The following is an 8,501-nucleotide window of genomic DNA, read 5'->3' on the forward strand; positions in this document are numbered from 1 at the left end:
CCACCCATCCTCCCTCATTAACATCATAGAGGCAGGTTTACAACATACAAGAAAATCACACAGTAGCAGGAATCATGGCCTAGCCAAATTGGTACACACATTTTTGGGGGGACATAATTCAAACCATTACATTCCACCCTTTGGTCCCCAAAAAATCACATCCTTGCAACATGGAAAACATATTGACCCCATCATATCATAGCAAAAGTCTTAACTCCAAGTCCAAAATCCAAAAATTCCTCTTCACCTGTGAAATCTAGAATACAAGTTATCAGCTTCCAAAGGCACAATGGCAGAACAGGCACAAGCTAGACATTTCCATTACAAATGAGAGAAATTGCAGGGAAAGAAGGCATAACAGGCACCAAGCAAGTTAGCAGAACACATTACATTAGCCGTCAAGGCTTTGAAAATAATCCTCTGTTCTCTGAGATGATTTACACAATGGCCTTGCCCTCCAGACTCTAGGTATTGGCCACAGTCTCTGGATTTTGAGTGGAGGCCCCTCAGCCCTGGGCTTTAGCTCCGCCTTACAGGCCCACTGGGACAGCAACTCTGCTCCCTTGGCTTTAGGTGCACCATTCTCCTAGTCCATCGGAGTGACAACTCCACCCTTAGAAACACCAGAGGCCATCACTCCACCCTTTGAAACCCCTGAGGTCATGGCCATACCTTTTGAGGTTGAAGGAGCTTGGCTTTTTGTGTCCCTTGTCTCTTCAGCTTCTACTTCCTAAGGCCTCTCGGCCCTCGGGCCTCAAGCCCGCATGTACCCTGCTGGGGCAAGTGTTCCAAAGCTCAGTAGCTCCAACCAGTAAGTGCCCGGCGGCACCCCACTCTGCCAGGAAGCCTCCCCCGCACAGGCACTCAGCTCTCTTGCTCCGTGGGTTGGCTCCAGTGCCGTCTGGCACTGGTCTCCTGGTTTTGCTGCTGTTGGTTCTCTGCTGCAGCTGCTTCTTTGCTGCCCTAGGTTCTGTGCTGCTGCTGGTCCTCTGTCACTGCCACACATCTATCCATTCACAGTTTTAAAACTGTATCCACATTTTAGGTATCTGTTAGAGCAGAACCCCACTCTCTCGGTACCAAATTCTGTCTTAGTTATCTAGTGCTGCTACAACAGAAATACCACAAGTGGATGGTTTTAATGAAGAGAGGTTTATTTCCTCATAGTCAAAGTAGGCTAAAAGTCCAAATTCAGGGTGTCAGCTCCAGGGGAAGGCTTTCTCTCTGTGTTGGCCTTCTCATCAGTGTTCCCCTGGACTAGGAGCTTCTTGGCGCAGGGACCCCGGTCCAAAGGACATGCTCTGCTCCCGCGCTGCTTTCTTGATGGTATGAGGTCCCCGCCTTTGTGTACTTTAAAGAGAAGTGAAGAGAATCCTTTTTAAAAAAGTTTGCCTACAATTACTCTTTGTCTTTAATAATACTGAAAATAAGAATCCAAATGTTTCTTCTGTATGTGAAAAGTAGGATTTCTATATGTGAAAACTGTTATGATGACTCCGAAACACACACCATTAAACAGTTGCACCAACACAAAGAAAATTATAAAATCACAATATTGGAAAAAGACTATTCCTAGTTTTCTAAGAAATGTTAAATTTTCTTCAATTTAATGGATATTGAATTGGATCAAATGCTATTTTCCTGCATCTATTGAGAGGATCCTACAAATTTTCTCTTTTATTCTGATAATGGGTAAATTACATTACATTCCTTCAATAAATCCCACTTGATCATGCTGTATTACCTTGTTTATATATTATTGGATTTGATTAGAAAATATTTCTTCAACTATATTCGGAGATATTTTCATTTCTCCTAACACTCTTATAGTATTCATTTCTCATTATGTCCTTGTTGAGTTTTTGTGTCAATTATGTTGGCCTCATATCCTCTGGTAAAGTTTGTTTCAAATTGGCATTGTTTCTTTCTAAAATGTTGCAGGGAAGTATGCAGCATATTCAAGCCATCTGAACTTGAAGTTTTTTTGTGGCAATTAATTGCAGGTTCAATTTTTTTACTGGTACAAGACTATTTTGATTCTCTAGTTTTTCTTGCAGTATATTAGATAAGTTGTATTTTTCTAGGAATTTGACCATTTTTTAAATTTCAAAATTATTGGTGAAAAGTTATTCTTAATAGCTTCTTAGAAACTCTCTAAATAGCTTAGAATATTGAGTATTTGTTTCTTTGCACCTTTTTCATCAGCTTTGTTGATTCTATCAGCTATATGTTTTTATTTTATTAATTTCTACTCTAATTTCTTCATTATTTCCTACCTTGACTTTTTGGGGCTTATTCTGCTGTACGTCTTCTAACTTCCTGAAAAGTTAGGAATGCACGGATTATTGATACACAACTTTTCTCATTTCCATATATATATATGTTTAGCCTGTAAATTAAGCTCTAAGCACTACTTTAGCAGCATCCCACAAGTTTTAATAAGCTGTTTTTTTAAAATTATCATTCAGTTCAAAATATATCTAATTTCTACTGTGATATTTTCTTTGATCCATGGATTGTTTGGTAAGGTATTTCTAAATTTCCAAAATGTATAAATATTTTCTATTTATCTTTTGTGGTCAACTTCTAGCTTAATTTCCTTTTGGCCAGAAAACATTTTACGCATGATTTCAATCTTTTGAAATTTGTTTAGACTCTGCTGCACAACATATGGTAAAATTTTATAACTTTTTTTTTTAATCTTACAAAAAATTTAGATTCTGCAGTTACTGTATGCAATACACTAAGTTTTTTCTGTGTTGTTCAAATCGAGGATCAGATTCCTTTCCTGCTTATACTAGGAATTAGGAGCCCTGGTGGCGCAGAGGTTAAGCACACAGCTGCTAACCGAAAGGTTGGCAGTTTGAAGCCACCAGCCGCACCGTGTGAGAAGATATGGCAGTCCACTTCCACAAAGATTCACAGCTGTGGAAAATCTGCGTGGCTGTTCGGTTCTATCCTATAGGATCACTATGAGTTGGAATCGACTCGATAGCAGTGGGTTTGGTTTTGATTTTATTCTATCAATTACTGAGAGAGAAGAGTTAAAATCTCCCACTGTAATTATGGATTTATTCTTATAGTTCTGTCCATATCTTGTTTTATTTATTCTGAGACCATGATTTTATATGTTTTGAGGCCATATTACTAGTCACCGCAGAAATTAAGAATTTTTTGTATCTTCCTGGTGAGCACTTCATAATGAACATTTTATCATTATGAAGTGCTCCTCTTTATCTCTGGTAATTATTTTTGCCTTAACAGCTGTATCAGCTTTCTTTTGGTCAGTCATTTTGTAGTATATGTTTTTCTGTATTCTTACTTTCAATCTTTCTATATCCTTATGTTTTAGATATATGTCTGTCACATACAAAATATATTTGGTTTTATTTTTTTAATTGAGTCTGAAATTTTCTGTCTTTTAATTGAAGTATTTACTCCATGTATCAGTCTTGGTCCAATCAGGTCAGAGTAACCACACAGTAATTTGAAGAGGGAAAATTTAATATAAACAATAATTAACTATAATGGGGGTTGGGATAATAAGGAATTGGCTACTAAAAAGCAAAGAGAATTCTAAGAAATATAGCAGATATAAAGAACAGGCCCTACCTCAGGGGTTGAGATGGAATGTCCAAGGAAGAGTATATTTACTCCCCCATAATCCCCTACTCCCCACCCCAGGGCTGAGATCTAGACCTTGTTGGAGAGATCACAGCCATGGATCACTAGATTGCAGAGAACTCTCTATGATGCTGCACAAATGGAATTTGCTGGAAATCCACCCTCTGGAACTTACCAGAATCCTCACTCTAGGGTGCAGGGAAAAGCTATTCACAGGGAGGTGTCTCACTGTAAGCACTCCACCAGAAAATCACCCAAGAAAGTGTGCTGGGGGAAAGCTGCTGACCCCTAGGTCAGCTTGCTGGCCACCATGCACTGCAGGAATCTGGTGCTGGAGAAGCTGCACATGTTGTAGGAATCTAAGGCTGGGTAAGCCATGTGCGCTGCAGGAGTGGGCTGCTGCATAGCTGCACACTTTACAGGGGCCTGAGGAGTGAGCATAGTAGAACCAGGAAGTAAAACTCCTCTCTTCTTCAGTGTCTCCCTAACGCCCTCTACTGACAAAGCTTCAGTGCTATCTGCCAAGGGAAAAATATTTAAAGGCCCAGATCCATTTTCACAGAGCAGGAAAAAGGGTGAAGTTAGAGCTAAAACATACAGAGTCCATTTATATTTTAATGTTGTTATGTATATATTTAAGTCTACCATTTTACTATGTGCTTTCTACTTGTCTCACCTATTTTATGGTCCTCTTTGTCCCCTTTCTTGCCTTTTTTGGATTAAATATTTTTATTCTATTTACCCTCTGTTCATTTGGAAAATATACATTAGTTTGCTACTGTTTTAGATTACAAAATACATTATTTTACTTAAAAAAATTAACAGCTTTATTGAGGTATAATTTACATACCATAAAATTCACTCATTTTAAGTGTACAATTCAGTGATTTTTAGTAATTTTTACAGATTTATGAAACCATCACTGTGGTTTAATTTTAGAGCATTTCTATCACCCCAAAAAGAAACCGTGTGACCATTTTCAGTCACTCCCATTTCCATCCACATTCCCATGAAATCATTGATCTGTTTTTCATCTCTATAGTTTTGCCATTTCTTGAAATTTCACATAAATGTAATCATACAATATGTGCTATTTTGTGTCTGGCTTCTTTCACTTACCATGATGTCTTTAAGTTTCATCCATATTGTACCATTTATCAATACTTCATTCCTTTGTATTGCCAAATAGTATTCCATTGTATGTCTATACCACATTCTATTTATCCATTTATGAATTGATGGATATTTGGGTTATTTCCACATTTTGACTATTATGAAAAATGCTGCTACGAACATTTGTGTACAAGTCTTTGTATGGACATAAATTTTCATTTCTCTTTAGTAAATACCTAGATGTAGATTTCTGGGTCATATGGTAAATCTATTTTTAACATTTTAAGAAACCACCAAACTATTTTCCAAAGTGGTTCCACCTTTTGACATTCCCACCAACAATGTATGAGGGTTCCAGTTTCTTTGCATTCTTGCTAACACTTGTCATTGTCTTTTTTTATTATAGACATCTTGTGGGTGTGAAGTGGTATTTCATTATGATTTTAGTTCATATTTTCCTAATGATATTGAGGATATTTTCATGTATGGGTCATTCATATATCTTATTTGCAGAAATATCTATTCAAATCTTTTGCCCATTTATTTGTCTTCTTATCATTGAGTTGTAAGTGCTCTTATATACTCTGGATGCAAGTCCCTTATCAGATATATGATTTTCTCCCAATGTGTGGCCTGTCTTTTTGTCTTTTTTTTTTTCTTCTGTAAAAAGAAGCTTTCTCCATGACTGAACTGTTTAGAACCAGTTTGAAGCCCTGCGTTGGAAAGCAAGGTGATAGGATAAACCAGTTTCAAACTCCGATTAGAAAGGCGTGATCTCCAGGAGGAAATCAACTCTCATGGTGAAGGAGTATTTGCTTTCAGGAGTTTATGAGACTAGAGCTTCAGCTTGGAGTTGAAGCACGCACTGCTCCCTTCTCCATCCATGGAATGAGGGTTCATCCTTTGCACTGGACGGGAAAGGCCTAAAGAGAGACAATGAAAGAAGAGAGAAGAAAGAGAGGAGTGCAGGTACATCTGAGCAGGACTCCCTCTCTTTGGCACTCAGGTTGCATTTGTAAAGCTGAACAACCCATTCCCTACCTCTACTACTATCTTCCCCAAACCAAAAGAGATAATGGATGTGAGAGGTCAGTATAAATGCTCTATGGGTGCAATCAATGACCACCCAAGAAGAGTTTGCCAACATCTCAGGTTTCCTCACTCTAGCACAAGGTTTCTCAGCCTTAGCACTATTGATATTTTGGGCCATTTGGGTCTCTTTGTTGACAACCATAGCACTAGCAGAGGAACAGTTAGATTTGTTGAACTACTAATGAAGCTGTAGCATCAGAGCCCCTCACTTGCACCAACACCTTCCAAATACCTGGGAGAAGTCCTAACAATGTGTTCACAGTATTTTTTTTTCAATTGCAAAAACAAGATATTTTAATTGCACATAGTTAAGACCACTCACTGTCTCCTTTTACTCCAACACTTTCATATAAAAAACTGTGTGTTTTTAATACCATCACTGACTGCTCTGACAAGGATCACAATAGAGGGTCCCAGACAGAGCTGGAGAAAAATGTAGAACAAAATTCAAACTCACAAAAAAGGGCCAGACTTACTGTTCTGATGGAGACTGGAGAGGCCCTGAGAGTATGGCCCCTGGACACACTTTTAGCTCAGTAGTGAAGTCGCTCCTGGGGTTCACCCTTCAGCCAAAGATTAGACAGGCCTATAAAACAATAATACATGTAGCTCAACCATGTATACGAGACTAGATGGGCACACCAGCCCGGGGGTGAGGACAGGAGGGCAGGAGGGAACAGGAAAGCTGGACGAATGGAAATGGGGATCCCAAAGTTGGGAAGGGGAGAGTATTGACCTATCACAATGTTGGCAAGCAATGTCACAAAATGTGTGTATTAATTGTTTAATGAGAAAGTAATTTGCTCTGTAAAACTTCACCTAAAGCACAATTTTTAAAAAAGCTGTGTTTGTAAAAAAAAAAAAAAAAGATGCTTTCTTGTTCTCACTTGGTCCATGGCTTGGCAGAGGGCTCCAAAGTGGTTAAAAAGCTACCTCTTGGCTAGAGGGAAAGGCTCAGGGGAATGCAGAGAGGACCTTTAAAAGTCGCTGGGCTGGAGAGGTTCCTAGTGGTGTACTTGAGGGAGAGCCTCTCGAAGAGATAATCTCCCAGCCAAGCCCGGGGCCTGGCCAGCCTGCAGAGGTTGCGCAGATCATCCACTTTGTTGATGAGTTTCACCTCCTCATCTAGGAAACGGCTGTCCAGAAAGTCACAGAGATGTGTGTCCTGTGTGGGTACAACCCATGACATGCAAATCCAAAAGAGCCTTGTTCAGGTTCTTCTCCAGGGCCATGGCAGCTTCCATGGGGTCCAGGGTTCTACCCCACTCATCTTGGGATGGCTTTGACACCCTCGTGCTTCTCCTTCTCCAACTTGTGGAGCAAGTGGCCAGTGCATTCCAAGGCCACATCGTTGCTGTCAAAATAGAAGCCCAGAGAGAGGTAGGTGTAGGAGGTCCAAAGATACAGGTTGATCAGATGGTTGACAACGGCCTCCACTTCAGATGGAGTAATTCTGATAGATCTGCGGGCTCATGGCTAGTTGACAACAAGCAGCTAACCATGAAAAAAAGGTGTTAGCTGGTCCCAGAAATAGTGGATGGCTGAGAAGATGGTCCTGGAAGTTGCACCTGGAGAGGAGGTTAGAGGATGACCAAAAGCTGGAGATGGGAGTCTCTGGGTCTTTTCTGTCCAAATACTATAGAAGCAAGAGACAGATTGAGGAACCACTGGGGTGTTTCTCATACTGGTGTCTTTTGAAGGACAAAAGGTTTAAATTTTGTTGAAATCTAATTTATGATTTTTTACCTCTATTGCTTGTGTTTTTAAAAAATATTTTTATTGTTGTTGAGAATATACATAGCAGAACATACACCAATTCAACAATTTCTACATGTACATGTCAGTGACATTGATTACAACATTCTTCCCATTGTGCAACAATTCTCAGCAAGGGTGGATTATCCAATAGACAAGGTAAGCACTGTGCTTACCTTGCTTACCAGATCATCTGTAGTGAACAATTTCACATTTTTTCACCATGTCAAAAATTTTGCTTGTAGGTATGGCTGGCATCTCTCTCTCTCCCAACCCCACAATTTCTTCCTAAAGAATCAAACCCTGTTTTCAAATTTACAATCCCTAACAGGGACAGATGACCTATTAATCAAGATAACCACGGCCTTACTTGTGCTTATTTACTAATCTGTAGTGCACAATTTCACATGGGTAATCTGCCCCTGATTCTCACCTTCCTTTTCCCAGTTGTTCCTCCCCCATTAACAAACACACTGCCTCCTGCTTCCTAGCTAATCTTTCGAGTTGCTGTTGTCAATTTGATCCCTTATAGATAGTTCATAAAAGAGCACAACGCTCAAGGCAGACATTTGATACTAGTTAAGCTAAACTATTGTTTGGTTAAAAGAAGACCTCAGGGGATATTTTTGGTTTAAAATTTATAGATTATTTTAGGGCAATAGTTTCAAGGGTTCATGTAGCGTCCATGACTCCAGAATGCCTGGAATCTGTAAGAATTTGAAATTCTGATCTCAGAACCTACTATACAACGACAGTAGTCAAAACAACCTGGTACTGGTACAATGACAGACACATAGACCAATGGCACAGGATCAAGAACTCAGATATAAATCCATCTACCTATGGTCAGTTGATCTTTGACAAAGGACCAAAGTCCATTAAATTGAGAAAAGACAGAGTTTTTAACAAATGATGCT

At 39.4% G+C, this 8,501-nt stretch overlaps 1 pseudogene; it reads right to left on the bottom strand.

The window, feature by feature from the left end:
• Positions 1 to 6,769: 6,769 nt before the first annotated feature.
• On the bottom strand, positions 6,770 to 7,303 carry LOC111822058 (ferritin light chain pseudogene; annotated as a pseudogene).
• Positions 7,304 to 8,501: the final 1,198 nt, after the last annotated feature.

Source organism: Trichechus manatus, unplaced genomic scaffold (assembly GCF_000243295.1).
Source record: "Trichechus manatus latirostris isolate Lorelei unplaced genomic scaffold, TriManLat1.0 scaffold00123, whole genome shotgun sequence".
In the NCBI taxonomy this organism is placed as follows: domain Eukaryota; kingdom Metazoa; phylum Chordata; class Mammalia; order Sirenia; family Trichechidae; genus Trichechus; species Trichechus manatus.